General features: G+C 42.5%; 1 protein-coding gene, 1 long non-coding RNA gene and 1 other non-coding gene across 6 annotated transcripts in view; 2 read left to right on the top strand and 1 right to left on the bottom strand.

Annotated features, from left to right (window-relative positions):
• The window catches only part of TAF12 (TATA-box binding protein associated factor 12), a 35,121-nt gene extending 27,668 nt beyond the window's left edge, over positions 1-7,453 (bottom strand). Inside the window, exon 1 of one of the 2 annotated variants that reach the window (XM_025856838.2) lies at positions 7,330-7,453. The gene's annotated coding sequence lies outside the window, so the exon portion shown is untranslated. The remainder of the gene's footprint in view (positions 1-7,329) is intronic. The other variant, XM_073903083.1, reaches the window with a different exon arrangement.
• Positions 7,454-7,555: 102 nt separating this feature from the next.
• LOC141374490 (uncharacterized) lies at positions 7,556-22,286 on the top strand. Of its 3 annotated transcripts, none has more exons than XR_012381417.1 (3): positions 7,556-7,790; positions 18,462-18,589; positions 21,797-22,286. It is a non-coding gene; the product is annotated as an uncharacterized lncRNA (long non-coding RNA). The 3 variants fall into 3 exon arrangements; XR_012381418.1 differs by having other exon boundaries at positions 7,556-7,794; XR_012381419.1 differs by lacking the exon at positions 7,556-7,790 and adding an exon at positions 10,872-11,385.
• On the top strand, positions 10,866-10,999 carry LOC112812449 (U11 spliceosomal RNA). Its single transcript, XR_003205299.1, has one exon. It is a non-coding gene; the product is annotated as a U11 spliceosomal RNA (small nuclear RNA).
• Positions 22,287-23,531: the final 1,245 nt, after the last annotated feature.

Raw genomic sequence — 23,531 nt, 5'->3', positions numbered from 1 at the left:
AGCTGTTTTTAAAAAACAAGGAAGAGAGGCGCCTGGGTGGTCAGTCGTTAAGGGTCTGCCTTCGGCTCAGGTCATGATCCCAGGCTCCTGGGATCAAGCCCCGCATCCGGCTCCCTGCTCAGCAGGAAGCCTGCTTCTCCCTCTCCCACTCCCACTGCTTGTGTTCCCTCTCTCACTGTCTCTCTGTCAAATAAATTAATAAAATCTTTAAAAATAATAATAAATAAATAAAAAACAAGGAAGAGGGACGCCTGGGTGGCTCAATTCAGTTAAGCACCTGCCTTCGCTCAGGTCATGATCCTAGGGTCCTGGGATCAAGCCCCATGCTCAGCAGGGGAGTCTGCTTCTCCCTTTCCCTCCCCCCGCTCATGCTCGCTCTCTCTCTCTGGCTCACTCTCTCTCTCTCAAAGGGATAGGTAGAATCCTTAAAAAAAAAACAAAAAATGAAACAAAGACGCTTATGAAATGACCTCTAAAATACACTGTTCATTGAAAATGCAAGGTACAGAAGAGTGAGCATAATTTGTTATCATTTATTAAAAGACATATAATTATAAATGCATAAATTATTCCTGGAAAGATACATAACAAACTGATAACAGCAGTTATCTCAGTGGGGAGGGGAATGGTGGTATCTGGGTGGCCTATGGGACCAAGGTGGAAGAAGATTTGCTTTTCATTGTATACCCAAATTCTGTCCCATGTGCATGTTATCTATGAAAAAAAGTACTGTTTGGTTTGTTTCTTCTGAAAAAATAGGTAATTCTGAGAACTGTTTTTAAATATAACAAAAAATAGGGGCACCTGGATGGCTCAGTCACTTAAGTGATAGACTGTTGATTTCAGCTCAGGTCATGATCTCAGGGTCAAGGGATCATGCCTCACATTGGGCTCCGCAGTCAGTATGGAGTCTGTTTGAGATTCTTTCTCTCCCTCTCCCTCTGCCTCTCCCCCGCATCGCATACATGGGTGCAGACTCTCTCTCTCCCTAAAAGAATAAATCTTAAAAATATATATATAGCAGTAGCAACAAAAATGAACCTTGATCTATATCTCACACCTTATAAAAAACAAACTCAAAACTGATCATAGACGTAAAATTAAAAATGTAAAACTATAAAACTTTTACAAGAAAGCATAGGGAAAAAAATCTTCATAACTTTGGGTCAGGGCAGGAATCCTAGATACAACACCAAAAAGCACAATCCACAAAAGAAACTGATAAAGTGGACTTAATCAAAATATAAACTCCTGCTCCACAAAAGAAAATAAAGACAAGTCATAGACTAAGAGAAAATATTTACAAATCACGTATCTGACAAACAACTTGTATCCAGGATATATAAAGAACTCTCAAAATTCAACAATAAGAAAACAAACAGACCAATTAAAAAAATGGGCAAAAAATCTGAACAGATCCTTCACCTAAGATATACAGATGGCAAATAAACACATGAAAAGATACTCAATATCATTAGTCATCTGGGAAATGCAATTAGGGAAATGAATACTAAATACTATTAGAACAATTAAAAATTTTTAAGAAAATACAAGTGCCGGAGAGGATGTTGAACAACTGAAACCATCATACATTTCTGTGTGAATGTATAAAACGGTGCAATCTCTTTGGAAAACAGTTTGGCAGGTTTTTGTTTTTTTTTTTTTTTTTTAAAGATCTTACTTATTTACTTGAGAGAGACAGTGATAGAGAGAGCACAAGTCGGGTAGAGGGGCAGAGGGAGAAGTGGACTCCCTGCTGAGCAGGAGCCTAACTCGGGACTCAATCCCAGGATCCCGGGATCATGACCTGAGTTGAAGGCAGACATTTAACTGAGCCAGCCAGGTGCCCCAGTTTGGCAGTTTCTTATAACATTAAATATATACTTATCATATAACCTGGCAATCCCACTCCTCGGTATTTACCCTAAAGAAATGAAAACTTAAATTCACACAAAAATTGGTACGTGAATGTATATAGCAACATTATTAATAACTGCCAAAAACTGGAAACAACCCAGATTTCCTTCAACTGGTGAATGGATAAACCATGAATATATATTCATACAATGGAATACTACTCAGCAATAGGAAGGAAGAACTACTGATCCATGCGACAACGTGGATAATCTCGAATGCGTATGCTAAGTGAAAGAGGCAAGACTCAAAGGCTACTTACTGTATGATTCCATTTATATGACACTCTGGAAAAGGCAAAGCTATATGGATGGAGAAAATAGATCAGTGGTTGCCAGTGGCTTGGCGTGGGCTAGGGTTGGACTACAAAGGAGCAGCATGAAGAAAATTCTGGGGGTGGGAGGACTGTTAGGTAGCAGTGTGATGGTGCTTACATGACAGTATGCATTTGTCACAACTCATAGAACTGTACTCCCCAAAGGGTGGATTTTTTGGTATGTAAATTTAAAAACAAAACATCACAACCATTCTGAAATGGTCAATGCCTCCACATCCAAATTACCTGTTTACTGACAACTTTCATCAAGTCCAACTGTGGATGATGCTGACCAAACACAATGGAATGAAGTGACTGTAAATAACCTGAATTCCATTACATAATATACCATGGTTGCCTTTGGGCTACTCAAGTTTCTAATTCTCAGTTACTTGGAATGCCAAGAAATAGGAAGTACTGCTGTGTAAAAACAGGCATTAACCCTGGGACAGTTTGGGAGAACACTTATAATAGTAAACCCTTATTAGCACCTACTATGTGGAAATCACACGCTATGGGATTTACAAAATAATTCCGGAAAGTCCATGCCCTAGTGATCTACGGTAAAAGTTATTTAGTAATTTTATCAAAACAAGATTGTGTGGCTGGGAGTTCAGTTAAATGCCAAGCCTATCCTCCCTCCCGCTTACCAGCTACATTTAAACTCTGGCTGACAGGCTGAGGATAACAAGCCCCAACTGCTTTTCCTTTTAACAGCTTGTACCTCAAACAGAAATCCAGTTGCAACCCTATTACTGTATTAAAAGGATCTGATTTTTCAGAGGGTAGGAGATGGGGGGATACCTTGTAGTAATTATAAGACTATGGTCTTTTCTAGACATCTGTTCCATTAACAGATTTTTTTTTTTAAGATTTTATTTCTAAATATACTTCTACACCCAATGTTGGGGCTTGAACTTAAAAACCCGAAATCAAGAGTCACATGCTCTTCTGACTGAGCAAGCCAAGTGCCCCACAGATATCCACCCCCACAAGATTTTTTTTAAGTGGAGAGAATAGGGGAGTAGAAGACCAGATTGTCTTTAAAACCCTTTCACTTCTGAAATGTTTAGGAATTATTTAAACAAACTACTGGAATGAAAGAGACTGCCAGGCTGATGGCATAAAAGCCCTATCACTACGGTGCATGACTTAACTTACTGACTAGGTTTTCTACCTGTTTCTCTCCTCACTGGCTTCTAGATGTATCTTAATCAACTCATATTTCCCAGCCTAAAAAAACAGAATCAATTAATTGCATTCTGTAAGACTTGAGAACAGAAACATGGGATTTTTTTCCCCACTAGTTTTTTTGACTAGTTTAGTCCTACTTAGGTGGTTTTGACTTAACAGAAAGGCAATATACTACAGTGGTTGAGGGCATGGACACTGGGGGCAGTGTCTGGGTTCAAGTACCAACTCTGCCACTTATTAATTAGCTTTATGTCCCTGAGCAAGTTATCTAATCTCTTTATGCCTCAATTTCCTCATCTGAAAAATTGAGTTAATCATAAAGTGTATCTCATGGGATTGTTGTCACAATACATTGAGTTTATATATCTAAAGCACTTAGAAGAGTGCCTGGCACATGGAAAGTACAAATAAATGTGTTTGCTAATATTATATAATATATATGCTCTCCTCTTCTAAATCTTAGTTATAAAAATCAGTGTATTAAAACTAAAAGGTTTCCCCATTGTAGTATGTGTTGGTGCAATCCTATAACCATTTGTATGACTTCAGACATTAAAAAAAACAATAGTGACTGAAAAAAAATGGTATCGGTAAATGGTCAACAGGAGGCTGATGAGGGGTACTATGGCACAAGGAAGACCCAAGTCAGGAGGGTTGGGTATCCTCCCACTTCTGCCACTGAATTATGTGAGCTCCCTTTGACCAGTTTCTACATCTATAATTAAGCATAGGATCAGACAGATTTTAAAGTCCCTTCCAACTCTAAGAATTAGTGTAAGATTTTAGATTAGGTCCATATGTAGTGATTTCAGTTTGTCTTCTGCATCCAGCACACCTGTTCCACAGTACAGACTCTAAACACTGCTGGTATATTGTCTCCAAAGTATTCTGGGACTTTCCATGAAGAGTGCAGATCAAAAGTAATATGTTCTATGTTCATATCTGCTCTAACAAAATGATTTGCCGATCAGGTACTTTCAAATACTATTATAATAACTCAGTGCTAGAACCACAAATGAGTGAAATAAGTACCTTTTGCAAATGTAGATGAGGATGTTAATTCAGGAATAAGTTATCATTAATTAAACCATCAAGTACTTTGAAATGGTGGCATGGGCATGCTTTATTTCACAATTTGGTGTAAGTTTTGATCACCTGCAAACAGTAGAGGCACTTGCAAATGGTATAAGCTAACCCTTTGGGAAAAAATAGTAGTTTCAACTAGTTAGCCCAATTTCCCTGATCATCTAGTTCATGTTACGATTAATTGTAAAGTTAATCCAATTTAGCTCCTTGTTCTTCAAGTTGGTCTTTCTTGGCCTCCTAAATTTCAAATTAAATATATCTTAGTCCATTGTGAGGAAAAGTTCTATTCAGGTCCGATTTTCCTATCTTAAATATCTATTCTTATTTAAAAACACAGAAATTTAGATCTCCTCAAATACTACACTATATAAGAACCCTAACAAGTTATAGTACTTGACATAAAGAGAAGTTTTAAGGAGGAGGGGGGTGCTTTCATTCTTTTTTTTCTTTTTTTAAAGATTTTATTTATTTATTTGACAGAGAGAGAGAGAGAGAGAGAAAGCATGAGAGGGAACACAAGCAGGGGGAGTGGGAGAGGGAGAAGCAGGCTTCCAGCCAAGCAGGGAGCCCGATACGGGGCTCGATCCCAGGACCCTGGGATCATGACCTGAGCCGGAAGGCAGTCGCCTTAAACAACTGAGCCACGCAGGTGCCCCGGGTGCTTTCATTCAATGATATGTTTTATATAAGTGTTATTTCTATTTTGTTGATGGGCAAACTGATATATGGAGAGGAATTTACTTAGAAAAGTAGAAAAAAGTTAGTCAAACACATAACATGGGTTTAGTACCACGTTTTCTGGCAAGGTACTTAACCTCTCTGAACCAATTGGGACTAACAAAATCTAACTTGTGGGGCTGTAAGTGATAATTAAATATTTAAAAGTCCTTATGGGCGTCTGGGTGGCTCAGATGGTTAAGCATCTGCCTTCGGCTCAGGTCATGATCCCGAGGTCCTGGGATCGAGTCCCGCATCGGGCTCCCTGCTCCTTGGGAGCCTGCTTCTCCCTCTGCTTCTCTCTCTCTCTCTCTCTCTCCCCCCCCTCTGTCTCTCATGAATAAATAAATAAAATCTTAAAAAAAAAAAGTCCTTATGATGGTGCCTGATTAGTCTGAGTAGGTTTCAGTAAAAGATATTATTGAAGGGAAGTAACTCGTCCAAGTATCCTTGACATTCTTATCTAAAAGCAGTCATCTGGGGTGCCTGGGTGGCTCAGTGGGTTAAAGCGTCTGCCTTCAGCTCAGGTCATGATCCCAGGGTCCTGGGATGGAGTAGAAGTCGGAGTCAGGGTGGAGTCAGGGTCGGAGTCAGGACTGGACTCCCCGCTTAGCGGGGAGCCTGCTTCTCCTGCTCCCTCTGCCCCTCCCCCTGCTTGTGCTCACTCTCTCTCTCAAATAAAAAATCTTTAAAAAATAAAATAAGTAAAAAATAAAATAAAAGCAGCCATCTCCAGTAAATGCCTATACTAAAAATACAGGATACAACTTACTTATCTGCAACTTTCTAAACTGCTTACTATATTTTTTGGGGGTAGGGGGCTTCGTTTAAAGGTTCCCTAACTGGTTAAGTGACATTCGCTGTATTGATGTCAATACAGTAACAAGCCTCAAAATAAAGTACTAAATTTGTAAAAAATTTCCCTCTTGCATTAGAAGTTAAAGCAAAGATTCTAGAAGCATGTTTTCAAGGATATTAGCCAAGTATTTCCTATTTGCTAGGCACAGTAGGGTACTATATCAAAATTACGATCTAATCAATCATTACCTCACTGTGATCCTATACCTTCTTTGGACCTTAGCCTCTTTACATATAAAACAGGAGTTTAAAAAAGATTATCTTTCTGGGCCATCCTGTCCTCCTATCTCTAACATTCTTTGATTTGAGATGCAGAGATCTGTGCTCAATCAGGGTCGAGTGGAACGGTATTTAAAGCACTTATCAAGTATATAACTGAGTTCAAACGGCTTCGACTTCACATCAGAGCTTCGTAAGAATGAAGCAGAAAACGAAGATGCTTGCATGGGGCTTTCCTAGAGAAAGTATCTGGCACAAGAAAAGCCTGCCAAAAGCCAAGCAGGTAGCGAGAAGGAAGGGTCTTCTTCCCCTGAACACATCCTTTACCACTCTGGATTCAGAGTATATGAGAAAAAAATAGATCACTAGATCTTTTCCAAACTCTCTCCCTTTCCCTTGGAGTCTGATCTCGCAGCCATGGCCCCTTAAACTCTCCGCTTTGGGGAGCTCGGGTCTTCACAGCCCTGTTCCCTCAGGTACTTCAGAGTCTCCAAGCCCAGATCCCGTCCCCACAGAAGCCCGTCTTCATTGCCCGCTGCTGTTCCTTCCGAACCCAAGTGTTCTCTGAGTGCTCCTGCCCCTCAGGAACCTAAGTCTTCGCTGCCCTGTTTCTGACTCCTTAGGAGCCTGGATCTTCACTGTCCCGCTTCTGTCTCTTAGGAGCCCAAGTCCTCACAGCTCCGCTTTTACCTTTCCGAAGCCCGTGTCTTCACGCCCCTTTCCCTTCCGACCCTCTCCTCTTAGGAGCATGGGTCTTCACAATCCTGTCCCTCTCACACCGCTTTCCCTCAGGTGCCGGAGAACTCACATCCGTCCCTGTTCCCTAAGTCCCGTCTACAGCCCGGGTCCTCACAGCTGCGTCTTCTCCGAGCCCGGATCCCCTCAGTCCCGTCCCAACAGCCTGATTCCTCGCACAACCCGGTCTCCTCCACAACCTAGTTCTTCAAACACTGACCCACTGTGGGTCTGGGTCCTGACTCCCTCCTCCCGCTCTTCTTCCTCAACTGCCAGGGCCCAACACTCACAGGCAGCAGCGTCTATCTCCCCATGATATGCGGAGACTGCCCCAGTGAAGCGTTCGTCTCAGCAGCCGGTCCGACTGCTCGGCCCTCCCCGAGTACTTCCGGCACCGCTCCCCGCCTCCAACCCGGAAACGCGCGGCTCTTCCGGCCGGCGGGCGCGCGCCTGGCTTGCGCAGGCGCAGACTGTTCTCTGACACGTGGTCGGGGTCCTAGGCTGTTGCCTCGCTCTGGCCGTTGTGCTTTTTCTTGCTTGTGGTTGACTGGCAGCGTGGGCGAGCCCTTCGCCTTATACCTAGGTGTTACGAACCCTGCCCTTGCTGTTTCTTTCCGTCTCCGCCTGTCGTATATATCGCTAGCACTACCGGTAATTGACGCCCTCGGATGGTTTAGAAGTCGCCATTTTTAGTTGGTGCCTTTTATCTTGTTATTGGGACGAAGAAACCCACCTGGGACCGCAGCACCCAGTAGGTAATTCTGTTGAACTCTAACAAGGGAGTTGGCAACACAAGAACCTGGAGACGAGAGACCGTTTGTACCTGTGAATTGGCAACTAATAATATCAATTGAACGTTTACTGTCATCCAGGAGTTTTGCTAAGCCCCTTAACTCCGATATATCATTTAATCTTTTAAAGAAAACCCGTGAGAGATGAAGTAAGGTGCTAGCTAATAAGTGCAGTCTCAACTTGAACTCAGAAGTCTCACTGTAAAGCCCAGTACTGGTCCTGTAGTAACCATTAAACTGATGGTTTTGGTTTTTCCATCAAACGCTTTGGGATAACTTTATTTTTTACCCTATGCCAGGTGATAGGCATCTAAGACCCAGTCCTAGCCAATGTGGCAGGAATGTACAAAGGGTTGTGACAGCCCAACGTGAGCCCTGGTAACTGCCCACAGGAATCAGGAAGAGGTGTCTCCCAACTGTATTGGTGCAGTAACCTGACCTTCCTGTCTTTTTTTTTAGTTAATTTTTTTCTTCGTAATCTCTACATGCGACAGGGGGCTCAAACCCAGCCCTGAGATCAAGAGTAGCATGCTCTTTGACTGAGCCAGCAAGTCCCCCAGTGCCCTCCTTGTCTTTACATCTTACAATCCTCATCCTGCCAATCTCACAATTACCATCTACACTGCCACCATATCTGAATTCTTAGATTCAAGGCCCCTTCCACCATTAGGCTTCAAGCAGTCTTCCTTAGCCTAATTTCCCTGATACCGCTCTCTTCATTCTCCTAAGAATCTGGAACACCTTCCCCCACCCCCCATCTTCTTAAAGACCAGTTTAAATATACATTCTTCATTCAACAAATAGAGTGCTGGTTGTGTGCCGAGCCTTTTGCTAGGTGCTTGGGTATGTACCAGTAGATAACCACAGACAGTAAATATCCTTGTCCTTAACTTTACAATCTGGAGTTGAAAAACAGACCATCAGAAAGTACACAAAAGTGTAAGAAGAGAAAATGCCAGAATAAAATAAATACAGAAATACCAGTTTGTCTAGCTGGGTGATGGAGGGCCCTGAGCTAGGAAAGCTTATTCAAGGACCAAGATGGCCACGATGGCCAAGGTGGCTGGAGCTTAATAGGTGATAGAGTGACCGGTAAAGAGTTTGGAGAGGCAGGCAGGGTTCAGCTCAGGCTGGACCTTGTAGGCTATGGCTAGGACATGGGGTTTATTTATTGTGCAATGGGAAGGCATTGGAGTGTTGAATAGAGGAGTGAAATAACGATTTGTTTTGAAGAGATGACTGGTGGATTATAAGAAGAGCCCCTAACAAACAACTGACAGAACCCACATCTAGGCTTTCCACCGGTTTATACTACAAGTCTGCATCCTATTATAGTATAAGAGCTGTTTATGAATGACTCCCTTCTGCAGGTTCTCCTTTGTAGAGGTCAGGTACCTCTATGTATTGTTAAAATACATCAAGGAAAGTGAAATGCCTGAGTCTATATTTTTCGTTTAAAAAAAGTCTATGTATATATACATAGAAAACAGTCTGGCAAGAGGAACACTAAACTGTTAATAGTAGTTTGGGGAAAACATTCTCATGTTTCTGTACTGTTTCAATTTTTTTTAGAATTAGCACATGTTGTTTTTATATTAAAAATGAAGTATATGTGAGTGATTCCATTTTTATGCCATTCTGGAAAAGGTAAAACTACAGGGCCGGAGAAGAACACTGAATACCAGGATTGGGACTAGGGGTAAGGGTTGACTAGAAAAGGAGACCAAGGAACTTTTGGGGGTGATATAAATGTGTGATATTTGATTGTGGTAGCAGACACATGTCTATATGAGTTTGTTAAACCATATGGTAAAAAAGGTGAACTTACTATATGTAAATTATTTATCAACAAACCTGACTTTAAAAAATGAAATATGGGGGGAGCCTGATTGGCTTAGTCAGGAGCATGTGACTTTTGATCTCGGGGTTGTGAGTTCCAGCTGCACATTAGGTGTAGAGATTACTTAAAGTCTTAAAAAAAATAATGAAATAGAGAAAGTATAGAAAGCAAGGACAAGTTAAAAAATATTTTCAATTATGCAAGTAATGAAATTACACAATAATAAAATAACTCATTATGCTTTTTAAGATAATTACGATATTAAAGGTAAGTCTGATTTCTTGTGTGTCATGGTCCCCATCCTTCCCTCCTTCCCAGAGGTAATCAGTGATGTGTGTTTTTGCAAATCTTTTTTAAAAAAGTTAATAAAGTATGTGGCATTAGAAAATATATAGCACTGGGTTTTATGTGCACACGTGTATGTTCTTTATTACATTAACGATATGTGGTACCCTATTCAACACCTTCACTCAATTTTTTTTATATCTATTGATAAAGATCTACTTTAACCAATTCAAATTTAGTATTGCTTTTTTCCCCTCACGTTAATGGTCATCATGCTGTACCTCATTCGGCAACTCTTATCACTCAGTGCTTTTTGGTGTTTAATTCACTCTTTGGCAGCACAGTAGATAGCATTCATTCCACTTTATGAACACACTACGTTCTGCTAATCATTAGCAGATTAGGTTGGTCCCAGTCTTTCCCTGTGCCTCCAGTTTTCCCATGGTGGGGCCGCTTCAGGTTGGATGGCCACGGGTGGCACAAGTTTGTGCATTTTCCACTTGAATAGGGTGGGATTCGTGTCTTCCTCAGATAGGTACCAACAGCCGCCGAGAAGCGGGTATCCCGCGTAACGTACAAAAGGTGCGCCCACTGCAGCCAGGGACAGCTTCCCAGCTCGCTCCCACAACCACTTTTCCTCGCCACTCCCTCTACGCCCGCCGGTTCCTTCCCAGCAAGCACCGCGCATATTTGCATATCAATTTACGTCCTTGCCCTTACTTCTATATAAAAATCGAAAGGACAAATTATAAAAGTCTTCTTGTGAATATTGCTCTACGGCTCAGCATGTCTTGAAGTTCCCCCTTCAACTTGAGGAGTAAGGAATAAGAAATTGTTTCCATTTTGTTTTCACCTTTACCGAAAGAGGGATTCGCCAGCCCTGCCTCCCTGGTTTTGTTCAGGCGCAGGCAAAAAGGGCTTCTGTCGTGAGTGGCACACGTAGGGCAGCTCCATTGCTCTTCGTGCGGAATCGACATCAAGAGATTTCGGAAGCATAATTTTTTGGTACCTGGGCAGCTGGTGATCGTTGGTCCCGGCGCCCTTGTTCGTCTTAATAAAAACAGTTTTTCTTTTTTTCGTTAGTTTTTAAATGTTGTATTTTTCATTGTATGTTAGAAGTGCACGGTTTCCATCAGGAACTCCCGTGGGGGGGGTTTAGTTAAGCAGGCAAGACGTCTCCTTGGTAAATTGGGTATAGTAATTTTATCTGGGTTTAGTTGAAGTTTTAAAGCCGTGGAAAATCTGGATGAAAAAGCTAGCTAACGTAAGTCAGTTACAAGAACCATCACACACACAAGAAAAACTAAAAAATGGTGGGTATGAACTGGTTTTTCACAATCGTGTGTTTATGAAGATTGCTCTCACAACCGAACAGATGATTGCTGACGTACGAAGAGCACTAATTTTTCCATTTCACAGGTTTAAGAAAAGTAAGTTTTATGTTTACGCAAGCGCACTTTGAATTATGCACCCAGTGGGAATATCGGGACTCCTCGTAGGTGTCCTTTTCCAGGGATGATTGAATCACCGTGCATAACTTTGATCTTGTAAAAATTCTTCCACTTTAACCGGGCATATATATCCCTTTTTTTTTTTAAGACTTTATTCATTTGAGAGAGAGAGCACGAGTGAGGGGAGGAGAAGCCGACTCCCTACTGAGCAGGGAGTACCACGTGGGGCTTGATCCCAGCCAGGACCTGGAGAGATCATGACCTGAGCTGAAGGCAGTCGCTCAACCATCTGAGCCTCCCAGGCGCCCTATATATCCCTTTCTAAAGCTGTGTTAATGTTCTTTCTATAGCCTTTGTCCTTTAAAACCAGAAGCAATAGATTTAAATACCAGTTTAGCACTTTCTTACTGATGGATACCAGCAACCTTTCTGGATAACCATTCAGCACAGACATAATCTAAAACCTTCAAAAAATTCATCTCCCAAGAATGTATCCTCATGTAAAATTATGTTTAAGAGGAGATTCAGGGGCTCCTGGCTGGCTCAGTCAGAAGAGCATGTGACTGGTCTAGATCTCCCGGTGGTGAGTTGGAGCCCCCACCTTGAGAATAGAGATTATTGAAAAAAAAAAAAAAGAACTTAAAAAAAGAGAAATTTAGCAAAGGGTTCATTCATTCTAACAACAGATGTATACTAGTGCTCCAATATACAGTTGACCCTTGAACAACATGGGTTTGAACTGCACAGGTCCACTCATGGTACTGGAAATGTATTTTCTCTTCCTTATGATTTTTTTTTTTCAAGTAAGCTCTATGCCCAAGGTGGGTCTTGAACTTATGAACCAAGATCAAGAGTTGCATGCTCCACTGACTGAGCCAGTCAGGCGCCCCTCCCTGATGATTTTCTTAATACCATTTTCTTTTTTCTAGTTTATTTTTTTATTTTTTATTTTTAAAAAATATTTTATTTATTTATTTGACAGAAACACAGCGAGAGAGGGAACACAAGCAGAGGGAGCGGAAGAGGGAGAAGCAGGCTTCCCACTGAGCAGGGAGCCTGATCCGAGCTCAATCCCAGGACCCTGGGATCATGACCTGAGCCGAAGGCAGACGCTTAACGACTGAGCCACCCAAGTGCCCTCTTTTTTCTAGTTTAATTTTATTATAAGACTGCAGTATATAATACACATAATACAAAAAACATGTGTTAATCAGCTATTTATGTTATCAGGCTTCTAGTCAACAGAAGGTAGCTTCTGGGCAGTCAAAAGCTATACTCAGTGAGGAGTTATACTTGGATTTTTTTAAGACTTATTTTATTCTTTATTTTTTAAAGATTTTATTTATTTGAGAGAGATGGAGAGCACGAGTGAGGGGAGGAGCAGAGGAAGAGGAAAAAGCAGAAGCAGACTCTCTGCTGAGCAGGGAGCCGGTCACAGGGCTCCATCCCAGGACCCTGGGATCATGACCTGAGCTGAAGTCAGATGCTTAACCAACTGAGCCACCCAGGTGCCTGAGACTTATTTATTTTAGAGAGAGAGGGAGTGGATGTGAGTGAGAGCAGGATGAGGGGCAGAGGGATAAGCAGACTGCGCTGAGCCTGGAGCCTGACTGGGGCTTGAAGTGGGGCTCTATCCCACAACCCCAAGACCATGACCTAAGCCGAAATCAAGTGTCTGATGCTCAACCAACTGAGCGACCCAGGCGCCCCTATAATGGTATTTTTTACAGCAGGGGGAGTGTGTGTGTGTGTCTGGGGGGGTGAGGGTTGGCACCTCTAAACCTCTGCATTGTTCAAGGGTCAAGTGTAGTAGTGATAGACCCAGTGCCTTGACTTCACAAGGTTTAGTGAGGGGAGAGAATAGCAAACTGAGTACTATGCTGAATTTGGCTGGGGGGGGGGGTGGAGATCTGGGAAAGCTTTCCTAAAGCAAAGACTTTGAAGCTGAAACCTGAAGAAGAAATAGAAGACCACCAAAGGTGTAGGAGGAAGGGCTGTTTAAGTAGAGGCAAAGCCTTGAGGGTGGAGTCAATGGGCTGCAACCCCAGAGCTGAAAGACCAGAATGATCAGAAGGAAACCAGCCAGGTGGCAGCACACAGGAAAGCCTGAAGAGACCACTGAGGCCTGGTCTCACGGACCTTGGATGTTCCTCGCAGTATTTTTTATAAAGCATAAGAAATGAAGAGTTACCCACACCATGTCTCAGCCAACTTTTTCTGTAAAGAGGCCAGATGGTGCGTATTTTAGGTTTTGTGGTCTCAGGGTCTCTGCTAACTACTCAACTCTGCTGTTACAAAGCAGTAACAGACAATATATAAACAAGAGAGTGTAGCAGTGTTCCAATAAAGTTTGACTTATAGACACTGAAATTTGAATTTCATATAACTTTCACATGTCATGAAATAGTATTATTTTGATTTTTTTTAAGATTTTATTTATTTATTTATTTGAGAGAGAGAGAATGAGAGATAGAGAGCACGAGAGGGAAGAGGGTCAGAGGGAGAAGCAGACTCCCTGCTGAGCAGGGAGCCCGATGCGGGACTCGATCCCCGGACTCCAGGATCATGACCTGAGCTGAAGGCAGTCGCCCAACCAACTGAGCCACCCAGGTGCCCTGATTTTTTTTTTTTTTTTAATCCTGCCAGCCATTTAAAAATGTGAAAACCATTCTTAGACTCCCAGGCAACAGCTGGGGAGCTGTAGTTAACTGGCCCTTGGCCTACATGTTCAAGAACAATAGTCAAACCAACTAAGGGATAGCCACAAATGGAATACCATGTACTCATTACAATGTTGCACAGAAGGGCACCTGGCTGGCTTAGTCGGTAGAGCCTATGTCCCTTCATCTCGGGGCCGTGAATTCAAACCCCACGTTGGGCACAGAGCTTAATTAATTAATTAATTAATTAATTTATTTATTTTTAAAGATTTTGTTTATTTATTTGACAGAGAGAGACACAGCGAGAGAGGGAACACAAGCAGGGGGAGTGGGAGAGGGAGAAGCAGGCTTCCCGCGGAGCAGGGAGCCCGATGCAGGGCTCGATCCCAGGACCCTGGGACCATGACCTGAGCCGAAGGTAGACGCTTAACGACTGAGCCATCCAGGCGCCCCCACAGAGCTTGATTTAAAAAAACAATAATAATAGGGCGCCTGGGTGGCTCAGATGGTTAAGCGTCTGCCTTTGGCTCAGGTCATGATTCCAGAGTCCTGGGATCAAGCCCCACATCGGGCTTCTGGCTCAGCCGGAGGCCTGCTTCTCCCTCTCCCTCTGCCTCCCCCCCTGCTCATGCTCTCTCTCTCTCTCTGTATCTCTGTGTCTCAAATGAATAAATAAAATCTTTAAAAAATAATACTAAAAATAAAATGTTGCGGGACGCCTGGGTAGCTCAGTCCGTTAACTGTCTGCCTTCGGCTCAGGTCATGATCTCGGGGTCCTGGGATCAAGCCCTGCACTGAGCTCCGTGCTCAGCGGGAAGTCTGTTTCTCCTTCTCCCTCTGCCCCTCCCCCGTTCATGCTCGCAAGCTCTCTCTCTCAAATAAATAAAAATAAAATCTTTAAAAAAAATGTTGCATAAGAACATTTATGATAATGGTTCACCGCTATGGAGCACTTATCAAGTGCCGGGCCCTATATTAAGGACTTCGTATGCATTAGCTCCTGTTCCTCATAACATAAACCAATAAGGTAGGTAGTATTATTTTGCTCATTTTACAGATTAGAAAACAGAAACTCCAAGAGGCCCAGATCACATAGCTAGAAAGTAGCAAAGGCAAGAGGTGAGCTCAGGTCTTCTTCTTTTCTTTCTTTCTTTCTTTCTTTTTTTTTTTTTTGAGTTCAGGTCTTCTGACAGGAATCAGGTGCTTTGCACAGAATGGTCCAGGAGAATGTCAACTATAGCAGAATCTGTTAGGAAAGATTTATTGGGAAAGTGAAAAATTTTTTTTTCCTTTTGTTTACCCAAATTTCATTTCCTTTTTCTTTTTTAGGTTTTATTTATTTAAGTAATCTCTATACCCATCATGGGGCTCGAACTCATGACCCCGAGATCAAGAGTCCTACACTCTTCTGACTGAGCCAGCCTGGCACCCCCATGTTTTCCCATTTCCTATGAAAGTACAGAGTACATGAAAAGGTTAGAGAAATAATGGAGACACACAGTCACTGGAATACAACTGCCGACAAAATCAGACCACAAAGTAGCCAGTCCCAGAAAACCATATATTATATGATTCCTTTTACACAAAATGTCCAGAAAAGGCAAATATAGAGGGACAGAAAGCAGATTAGTGCCTGTCTGTGGGGTGGGAGCAGGGATTGACTACAAATGGGCATGAGGGATTTTCTGGGAGTGAAAGGAAATGTCCTCAAACTACATTATGGTCAGAGGTGTCCACCTCTATAAATTTACTAAAAATCATTTGAATTGTACATTTAAAATGGATGAGTCTTGTGGTTTGTAAATTATACTTGAAAAGGAGTGTTAAAAAAAATTCAAGGGCTGGAAGGAGAGTATACCCAGCTAGGAGCCTGAGAATCTGTAATCAGTTTATGGAATAAGTTCTCTAATTTAGAAAATTGACCTTAGTGGATATCCTGCATGTTGAGTTTCTGTCAGATGATTATGATGCTCCCCCACCCCCCCAATTAAAGACCCTTCCGTGGCGCCTAACTAGTTTGGTTTAACATCCTGTTAGTTTCCATGACTCACCACCCTCTTTGTTCTCAGGGCTCCAGTGATACTGGTCTTCTCTGTGTATCTCTCAAGCCACTACTCTCTCTAGAAAGTTTTTTCTTCTAGCTGGAAATGCTCTTTCTCAACAGGTCCTCCCCCTCCCTCCCTTTCCCATCATGGCTAACTCCTCCCTTCTTCTGTGTCTCGGCTCAAATGTCGCTTCCTCAGCGAGGCCTTCCTTGATTCCCCACCCCTTACTAGGTTAGCTCCCCCACACTCCGTTACTCTTTCATGGCACCATGTACTTCTCAGCAGAACATTATCACAATTGTTTTTTTTTAAGATTTTTTATTTATTTTTTGATAGAGAGAGAGACAGTGAGAGAGGAAACACAAGCAAGGGGAGTGGGAGAGGGAGAAGCAGGCTTTCCACTGAGCAAGGAGCCTGATGAGAGCTCTATCCCAGGACCCTGGGATCATGACCTGAGCCGAAGGCAGACGCTTAACGACTGAGCCACCCAGGCGCCCCTACAATTGTTATTAATTCATTTACAATTAATGTAAAGTTAGTTGCTAGATATTTATATTACCCAGCCAGAATATCACCTATATGAGGGCATGGAATCTGTCTGGGTCTTGTATACCACTTGCATTCTTTTTTTTTTTTAATTTTTTATTGTTATGTTATTCACCATATATTACATCATTTGGGTTTTTTTATAATTTTTTAAAGATTTTATTTATTTATTTGACAGAGAGAGACATAGCGAGAGAGGGGAACACAAGCAGAGGGAGTGGGAGAGGGAGAAGCAGGCTTCCCGCTGAGCAGGGAGCCCGATGCGGGGCTCAATCCCAGGACCCTGGGATCATGACCTGAGCCGAAAGCAGAAGCTTAACGACTGAGCCACCCAGGCGCCCACATCATTGGTTTTTGATGTAGTGTTCCACGATTCATTGTTTGTACCACTTGCATTCTTGAGTCTGGTGTAGTATCTGGCACTTTAGTAGGCATTCAATATGTATTTATAGAGCTCTTCATAATCCATGAAGTACTTGTGAATATACAAGTACATTCACTGGTATTTATTAAGCACCTACTATGTGCTAGGATATAGGTGTGTACAAGACAGTCTGCTCCCGTCCATTCTCCTAAGTAGGACAAGAACAGTCTTCCCATTTTACAGGTAGTCTAAGCCTACACTATGTGTAAGGAAGTCACAGGACCTTCTGTAACTAAAATGGAACTCCTTCTAATCAGGTCATAGACTCCCAATGGGGTGGATTTACTCCAGGTAGGTAGGGGCAGGGAAATGGATTTTTTTTTAAGTTTTTATTTATTTATTTGAGAGAGAGAGTACAGGGAGCAGGGGGAGAAGAGAGAATCTCAAACAGACTCCCCATTGAGTGTGGAACCCAACTCAGGGCTCAATCCCATGACCCCAAGATCATGACCTGAGCAGAAACCAAGAGTCAGATGCCCAACTGACTGAGCCACCCAGGCACCTTCAGAGAGATGGATTTTGAGAGGCCGTGAAGCTTTGTCATTTTAAGGGGAGGGGAAGAGGGTGTGGTGTCAATTTGTCAGAGGAGAAGAAGATGTTTCTACCCTTTAGGTGGGCAGAGATGCAAGCATGGCTCCTTTCTTAAAACCAGCCAAACCTGGGGGCACCTGGCTGGCTCAGTCAGTAGAATATGCCACTCTTAATCTCAAGGTCATGAGTTCAAACCCCATGCTGGGTGTAGAGCTTACTTAAAAAAACAAAACAAAACAAAAAACCTGGGGGCGCGTGGGTGGCTCAGTTGTTAAGCTTCTGCTTTCGGCTCAGGTCATGATCCCAGGGTCCTGGGATCGAGCCCCACATCAGGCTCCCTGCTCGGCGGGAAGCCTGCTTCTCTCTCTCCCACTCCCCCTGCTTGTATTCCCTCTCTCGCTGTGTCTCTCTCTGTCAAATAAATAAAATCTTTAAAAAACAAAAACAAAAACAAACCTGGTCCCCTGACTCCCCTTGGTCCATATATTGCAATGTTGGGATAAGTGACACTGATAAGAAATGATGGTCACACAAAAGTTGTGTTTCTATACACTAACAATCCAAAAAGAAAATTAAGAAAACAATTCCATTTACAATAACATCAAAAAGAATAAAATACTTAAGAATAAATTTAACCAAGGAGGTAAAACTGAACCAAGGAGGAGTGTAACTTGTACACAAAAAACTACAAAACATTGCTGAAAGGATTTAAAGAAGACATAAATAAATGGAAAGACATCCCATGTTCATGGACTGGAAGATTTAATATTATTGTTAAGATGTCAATACTAGCCAAACTGATCTATGGATTCAATGTAATCCCTAAAAAAATCCTAACTTTTTTTGCAGAAATTGAAAAACCCATCTTAAAATTCAGATGGAATCTCAAGAGACCCCCAAATAGCCAAAATACTCTCATAAAAGGACAAAGTTGGAAGACTACACTTCCTGATTTCGAAACTCCCTACAAAGCTATGGTAAGTAAAATAGTGTGGTCTAGACATACATATAGACCAATGGAATAGAATAGAGAATAGAAAGTCCTAGTATCAAATCTTGGTATCAAATGATTTTTTTTCAAATGATTTTTGGTAAGAGTGCCAAGGCCATTTTCCATTCGGTAGGGGAAAAACAGTCTTTCAGCAAATGGTGCTGGGAAAACTGGATATTCATATGCAATAGAATGAATTTGAACTCTTTTTTTTTTTAAGATTTTATTTATTTATTTGACAGAGAGAGACACAGCGAGAGAGGGAACACAAGCAGGGGGAGTGGGAGAGGGAAAAGCAGGCTTCCCACCGAGCAGGGAGCCCGATGTGGGGCTCGATCCCAGGACCCTGGGATCATGACCTGAGCCAAAAGCAGACACTTAACGACTGAGCCACCCAGGCGCCCCTGAATTTGAACTCTTATACCACATCCAAAAAATATCTCAAAATGTATCTAAAGTCTAAACGTAAGAGCTAAAGCTATAAAAAGCTCTTAGAAGAAAACGGGGAAATCATCATGATATTGGATTCAGTAATGATTTCTTAAATATGATACCAAAGCAAGATAACAAAAAGAAAAGAATAAGTAAATTGGAATTCATCAAAATTTGAAACTTTTGTGCATTGAAGGCCACTAACAAGACAGTGAAAAAATAACCCACAGAATGGAAGAAAATATTTGTATGGTCTGGATGGCAGCACTTATCAGATATGTAATTTGCAAAGAACTCCTATAACTCAACAATAAAAAGCAAACTCAATTCAACAATGGGTAAAGGATTTAAAGAGACCTCTCTAAAGATCTACAAATAGCCAATAATAAAGATGCTCCACATTAGTCCACATTACATTAGGGAAATGCAAATCAAAATCACAGTGAGTTACCATTTCACACCTATCAGGATGGCTACTATTAAAAACAAACAAAAAACGAATGTTGGCAGGGCACCTGTGTGGCTCCAGAAGAGTGTGCAACTCTCGATCTCAGGGTTATGAGTTCAAGCCCCACATTGGGTGTAGAGATTACTTAAATAAACAAACTTTTAAAATGTGTTGGCAAGGAATGTGGAGAAATTGGAATTTTTGTGCACCATTGGTGGGAATGTAAAATGGTACAGCAGCTGTGGAAAACAGTATGGCGATTCTGCACAAAACTGAAAATAGAATTGTCATGTGATCGAGCAATTCCTCTTCTGGGTATATACCCCAAAGAATTGAAAGCAGAGTCTCAAAGATATATTTGTGTGGGGTTTTTGTTGTTGTTGTTTTTTAAAGGTTTTATTTATTATTTATTTATTTATTTGTGAGTAAAACGATAGTGGGTTTTTTTTTAAGAATTTTTATTTATTTATTTGACACAGAGAGAGCATAAGCAGGTGGAGTAGCAGGTAGAGGGAGAGGGAGAAGCAGGCTCCCCACTGAACAAGGAGCCAGATGTGGGGCTTGATCCCAGGACCCTGGGAACACGACCTGAGTCGAAGGCAGTCGCTTAACCAACTGAGCCACCCAGGCGCCCCAAAATGATAGTTTCTTAAGTGAAGATACAGAAAAAGCTCTCAAGAGTGAGAGAAGTCCCGACAGCATTGCCTTATTTATTTGAGAGAGAGGGAGGGCAAGAGAGAGCACGAGTAGAGCAGAGGGAGAGGTAGAAACAGGTTCCCCGCTGAACAGGGAGCCCAATGCAGGGCTCAATCCCAGGATCCTGAGATCATGACCTGAATGGAAGGCAGACGTTTAACTGACTGAGCCACCCCGCTGCTCCTCAAAGATATATTTGTACACCCATATTCATGGCAGCATTATTCACATTAGCCAAAAGGTGGAAACAATCCAAATGACCATCAAAGGATAAATGGATAAACAAAATCAATAAATATGCACACAATGGAATACTATTTGGCCATTAAAAGGAATGAATTACCAGCTACAACATGGATGAACCTTGAAGACATTATGCTAAGTGCAATAAACCAGACTCACATGGACAAATATCATGTGATTCCACTTACTGGAGGTACTTTTAATGGTCAAATTCACAGAGACAGAAAGTAGGAGAGTGGTTATTAGGGGCTGAAGTGGGGGTGGGGTATGAGAAGTTATTCTTTAATGGGCACAGAGTTTCAGCTGAGGAGGGTGAGGACGTTCTGGAGATGGATGGTGGTGATGGCTGCACAACAGTGTGAATGTACTTAATGCTACTGAAGTGTACACTTAGAAATGGTTAAATGGTTAAAATGCTAAATTTTAAAAATTAAAAATGAATAAATTAAAATTAAAAATTTAAGGAAAAGAAAAGATGGTGAAGAACAAGGTTTTGGGTGTACCTAAGATGTCTCCAGCACCAGGGTGCCTGGCTGGCTCAGCTGGTAGAGCATGTGACTCTTAATCTTGGGGTTGTAGGTTCAAGCCCTACGCTGGATGTAGAGGTTACTTAAAAATAAAATCTTAAGTAGGGAAAAATAAGAAAAAGAAAACAATGAAATTTAAAGCTTAAAACCATTTGTATAAGTTAAACAGAGAAAATGATATATATTTATACACATACATACGCCTCTTCATATATACATACATACATATAAGGATGTACATATATCCCAGTAAATATAAGAAAAGTACACTGGAAGCACACTTATAAATACAATAAAGGATGGATCTATGAGAGAGATGGTGTTAGGGTTTGTTTGAAATATAAAAATAAGCCTAAATAAGGCTTTCCAAAGACTGATGTTGATATTGTGCCATTTGCTGTGATCAACAAAATGCTATATGTTTGAGACATAAAAAGAAAACACGTAAATGAAATAAAAAGACTAATTATGAAAAAATGAAATAAAATCTCTAAAAAAAGTGTCTCCAGCACGGGCTGGAAGCTGATCACAGCTCAGGGTGCTTACTGTCGTCGGCAAAACAGTGTGTAAGCCAAGTGCCTGGTATGGAGCATGTACTCGGGAATGGTCCCCATAACAGATAAGGAGTCTGAGGCCCAGAGAGGTCCTGTAGCCAATGGTGGCAACTGACTGGGCTCCAAGTTCTGTTAGGTAAGTGGGTGGTGCCAGTTGGAGTATTAATAGTAATACCAGCTGGTATTTCTTGAGTGCTTAATACATTCCAGACATTATTCTTCGTCTTTTTGACCTAGTTTACTCTTCATAACCCCTCTGTGATTGAGGTACCATTACCATCTCCCTTTTACAGATGAGGAAACTGAGGCCGAGACAGAGACTGATCCAAGTTCAAGGAGCCAGCACAACTTGAATCTCATCCTCTTTGTCTCCAAAACCAGAAATCCAGCCTTTTGGTTTGCTCTTGGTGGTGGACAGTGGGTGTAGGTGGGTGTGTGGTGGTGGAGTAAGTGATTCATTTGACTGAATCTAGGTTCAACCTAGATTTTTCTTTCTTTCCTTTTTTTTTTTTTTCTCCACCCACTGGCAGAACTTCCTCCTTATCTCTCTCTGCCTCTTTTCCTGATTCACTCCCCATCTGTTAGTGGGCTCTGGCTTCTGAGAATGTGATGCAGAGGGTAGCGTAGGCTGTGGGGGTGGGGAGGTAGACACAAAAGTGTAGGCAGTCCTTAATATTTTTTGAGGGCTCTCTATGTACCAGGCAGTGTTCTGGAGGTTGAATACAACAGACCTTGTCCCTGCTCCCAAGGGAATTTCATTACAGGGTATATATGCATGTGAGTGGCAGGTTAGGGCTAGAGGGGGGGATGGAGTAGAAAGGGAAGTGGGGGAGGGGGAGGGAAGTGGATACAGACCAGGAAGATGTGGCCAGTGTCAGTAAGGGCTATAAAGGAGATGTGAGAGAGAGTGCCTGGAGAGCAAGGCAACTAGAGACAGTGAGAATAGGGCAGGCCTGGCTCAGGAGCTGAGGTGAGACCTGGAGCATGGGAAGGAGCCAGCTGAAGATGTGGGAGAAGAACATTACAGGAGGGGCGCCTGGGTGGCTCAGTCGGTTGAGCGTCTGCCTTCAGCTCGGGTCATGATCCCAGGGTCCTGGGATCGAGCCCCACGTCGGGCTCCCTGCTCTGTGGGGAGTCTGCTTCTGCCTCTCCCTCTGCTGCTTCCCCTGCTTGTGCTCTTTCTCTCATTCTCTCCCTCTCCTTCAAATAAATAAATAAAATCTTAAAAAAAAATTACAGGATTCTGTGGGGAAACAGCACAGGCAAAGGTCATGAAATCTGTGTGTTGGAGGAACTTGGAGAAGGCCAGGGAGGCTGGAGCAGGGTGACAGAAAAGGAGTCAAGAGGAGATCCCAGCGCCAGCTCATGCAAGGTCTTGTAGACCATGATGAGGAGTTCAAGGTTAATTCCAAGGGGAAGAGAGGCCATTGGAGGAGGTAACAGTGGAGCCTGGGAGGCAGCATGGCAGGAAGTGGGGAGACCAATCAGGAGGTTCTGGCTGTAAGGCAGCAGGGACAGGTGATGGTGGTGTGGACCAGGTGGGATTCAGAGAGGAGGCAGTATTAGAGGGGTCTTTGGGAGGTGACTGAGTGAAGGAGGTACCAGTCTCTGAGGTGGAGGAGATAAGAGGTGGGAGAAGGGGGGATCTAAGGTGAGGTGGAGATAGAAATCACGAATTCGGTGTGGACATACTGACTTTGCGGAATCAGTGGCTGGTCAGGCAGCTTGAGGCACTGCTCCAGGCTGGAAGTAGGTGTGTGGGAAGAGAAACCTGGGACCCAAAGGCCACACTTCTTCACAGATGGGCAAGGTAGGGTCCAGAAGATGCTTGAAATTTTGTTTTGTTTTTGCTTTTTTGAAATTGGTTATTGACACTTACAAATCCAGAGATATCGGGACACCTGGGTGGCTCAATTGGATAAGCATCTGCCTTTGGCTCGGGTCATGATCCCCGGGTCCTGGGATCAAGCCCCAGATCAGGCTCCCTGCTCAGTGGGGAGTCTGCTTCTTTTTTTTTTAAAGTTTTTG

The sequence above is a fragment of the Callorhinus ursinus genome, unplaced genomic scaffold (assembly GCF_003265705.2).
Source record: "Callorhinus ursinus isolate GAN/ISIS: 27379988/994484 unplaced genomic scaffold, GSC_fseal_2.0 scaffold18, whole genome shotgun sequence".
NCBI classification, from domain to species: Eukaryota; Metazoa; Chordata; class Mammalia; order Carnivora; family Otariidae; genus Callorhinus; species Callorhinus ursinus.
Note: the sequence above shows the minus strand (reverse complement) of the source record. Positions and strands in the feature narration are given on the sequence as shown.